This window comes from Palaemon carinicauda, chromosome 33, assembly GCF_036898095.1.
Source record: "Palaemon carinicauda isolate YSFRI2023 chromosome 33, ASM3689809v2, whole genome shotgun sequence".
Taxonomy (NCBI): domain Eukaryota; kingdom Metazoa; phylum Arthropoda; class Malacostraca; order Decapoda; family Palaemonidae; genus Palaemon; species Palaemon carinicauda.
Genome location: NC_090757.1, coordinates 74,491,802 through 74,495,309, shown reverse-complemented (window position 1 = coordinate 74,495,309; position 3,508 = coordinate 74,491,802). Strand labels below are relative to the sequence as shown.

General features: G+C 42.7%; 1 pseudogene; it reads left to right on the top strand.

Annotated features, from left to right (window-relative positions):
• The first annotated feature begins 85 nt into the window (after nt 1-85).
• LOC137626260 (uncharacterized) overlaps nt 86-3,508 on the top strand; it is a 17,920-nt pseudogene continuing 14,497 nt past the window's right edge.

The window sequence follows — 3,508 nt, the reverse complement described above, 5'->3', positions numbered from 1 at the left end:
GAGTGCGATACAAAATATTTTAGACAGTTTGCCAGAAGAAAAGAGGACTGGGAATAATGGGGCCGATTCCGAGAAGTTGGCAGCCATGAGAGGACGTCGACCCCCGAAGAGAGGTAAGGGGGAATGCAGTCAGCAGATTAGCAGAGTCTTCAGATATTGGCACTGTTGGGGAGAGGCGCACCGACGAGTAGAATGCCCCACCCAAGGATCCCCCCGCTGTTACACTTGTCAGGCCTATGGTCATTTATCTCGAGATTGCCCAGCAAAAAACGGCCAGGCGGGCGGCCTGCGGCACGCACACCTCCCCCGTCCAACGTCCGAGGAAAAGGGAACAGAGGAAGGGGGAGACAAGGGAGTTTGATGCCCCCACGCCACCCACCCCCTCCCGCATGACATCAAAAGCAGTAGCCGAGGAAGCAACGACGGACATGACAGAGCAGGTACTGGGACCTCCATGGGTACCCCCGACCTCACCCCCGCTGCACTAGGGAGAGGAAGAGGGGGCAGCGGCATGGCAGCAGAGGTCATTAACCCATGCTCCGTATCTCGTAATGGCCATCTGGGAATGTTAGCAGTTAGGATCAACCTGCAAGATAAATCCATCCGAGCGATGATTGACACGGGAGCCAGTGTTTCATTGATTGAAAGAAAAATTCTCCTCAAATCCACTACAGCAAGCGGCATCCATTGTTCTTGACAGGCCATGAGGAAATAAACTACACAAAACCAATACATCAATCGTCCAGTTCAAGGTGTGGTCTGTGAAGTTTACACATGAATTTTTTGTCTTGCCCACCTTGGGAATTCCAGGAATCGAGGCTATCCTTGGAATAGACTATACCTAATAATCAAATTTGCATTTTCCAGGAAAAGATAAAATAACAGTAAAAGCAGACACTACATTTTGCCGATAGAAAGTCATGAGGCAGTAAGTGCGTGTGTTAGCTCGGAGAGACATTTCAGTAAGGTATCAGCTATACCTGAGAGAGGTGAAGTGTTGTCCTCCCCAACCCTTACGAGCATATCTGTGGCCCCGTGTTGCCCTCTTGTGGAAGGAACCAAGGTAGTTGTTAAACCCCATGACAATTGGGCCCATATGATATTAGAGGGCTTGACAGCAATTAAAGAGAACAAAGCTGATATAACGATAGTTAATTTGTCTAATAAAAGAGTTGTTTTAGGAAGTGATTCTGTGTGTGAATTAGAGTTATGTGAAATTGCTTATAATGGGAATTTGGGAGCCACAACTCCAGCCCGCACAGACGAACGCACTCAGAATTTGATTATGCAAGCGCGAAAATTATGTCCCTCAGAATATCAGCCTGTAGTTAGTGATATTGTCAATAATTATTCCGATGTAATTGCAATTGGAGATGAGCCACACGGGAGGATTAATCGATTTCCCTTTAGCATTGAAACTGGGTACTCGGAGCCGATCAGTTCAAGGCCTAATAAGGTACCCATTCATTTCCAGGGAGAGATAGAAAGGGAAATTAATAAATTAAGGGAACAAGGATAATCGAGGAGAGCGAATCCCCCTGGGCTTCTCCAATTGTAGCTGTTAGGATAAAGGATGGCTCGGTAAGATTGTGTGTTGATTATAGAAAATTGAATGCAATCCCTAAGGATAATGCATTCCCTTTGCCCTCAATCGAAGAATTACTTGTGCAAGTACGGGATAGCATATATTCTACAACTATTGACTTAAAATCTGAATACTATCAAATACCCATTCAGGGAGACAGAAAATGTAAAACAGCATTTATAGCTAACGATCAATTATTTCAGTATAATTATCTTCCTTTCGGTGTTAAAAATGCTCCAAGTCATTTTTCTAGAAGAATGATGGCCTTAATTGGTCATAATGTTCTTGTTTATTTAGATGATATCATAATTACAAGGAAAATAGCCGAAGAACATAATAATAATATTCGTAAAGTTTTAGAAGCATTGCGACGTAATGGTATGAAAATAAATTTGTCAAAATGCAAATATTTCCATAAACAGGTCGAATTTTTAGCTCACATAATAACCCCAGAAGGTATCCAACCCTGCCCCAGTAAAGTGGCGGCTATTACAGATTTCCCAAGGCCACATAACTCTAAGGAAGTAGCTGGGTTCCTTGGGCTTGCTGGGTATCACCGTAAATTCATAAAAGGTTTTGGAGAGATAGCGAGACCCTTAGATGCTTTAAAGAAACAAAAAGTAATAAATTATGGAGAGGAAGAAGAAAGGGCCTTTAACCATTAGAAAGGTGCCTTAACTAGCAATGAATTACTTGCATATCCTAGATTTCATCGCCCGTTTTTAGTGACAACAGATGCGAGTAGCGTAGCTATTGGTGGCGTAGTTTCTCAACGAGATGATAAAGGCAGGGAGAGACCCATTTGTTTTGCTTCCCGGGCATTAAAAGGGTCAGAAAAGAATTATAGTACATTCGATCGAGAGGCTTTGGCTATTCTTTGGGTTTTAGAGAGGCATCGGTTCTTTTTATTAGGTCAGTCGATTAAGTTGCAAAGCGATCATCGCCCCTTACATGATTTGTATTATAAAAATTATTTGACCTCTTGTCAAGCGAGATGGATTGAGAGACTATTAGAATTTAGTATAAAGGGTTTTCACCACATAGAAGGCAAGGTTAACAAGGTAGCTGATGCTTTCTCTAGAAGTGCAGTATTAGGAGTAACAACCAGGGCACAAAAGAGGAACGAAGAACGTAACCAAAATAGCGAAGACCCCCCTCATAATAGAGAAAATAGAGAATAGGATGAGAGTTCTCGTGATGCACATGTAGCAGACGGGAGTGAGAAAGAGAGAGAGAGAGTCGACTCGGGAGAGAGAGAGAGAGAGTTGACTTGGGAGAGAGAGAGATAGAGAAAGCTGACTCGGGAGAGAGAGAGAGAGAGAGAGAGAGAGACATGAATATATGTGGATGACCGAGGACATGACCAGGGGTGTCCAGAATGAATGCCCTGATGATGCAGGTTTCATTGACTTGGGAGGTTGGGACATAAAAGAAGGCCGAGAGGGACAGAAAAAAGAAGAATGGATGGAAAGAGTGCGAGCAGTGATTAAAGGGAAATCGGAGAGTTATCCGTCATTTCTGAATGTGCCTCGTGAGAAATTTTTTATTGAAAATGATGTCTTATATTGTGCTTACGAGAAGAGGGGAGGGGAATTTTGTGTATCGGTAGTTCTTCCTCCCTCTTTAATTAAACGAGCCATCCACATTGTACATACAAGTCCGTATCCAGGTCATTTATGGATTGATAGAACATTAAGGAGAGCACGTGAATCCTTCATTTGGTTAGGAATGAAAAAGTCTATAGAGAGTTATATAAAAGGTTGTCATGCTTGTAACTGTTTCAAAGAACATAAAAACACTGTACCGGAAACCAGAAAGTGGCCGATAGTTCCCTTTAAATTCTATAGAGTGCATATGGATGTAGTAGGACCATTTCCTACTGGGTTAACACTACATAAGTATATATGAGTATTTGTGGATGCA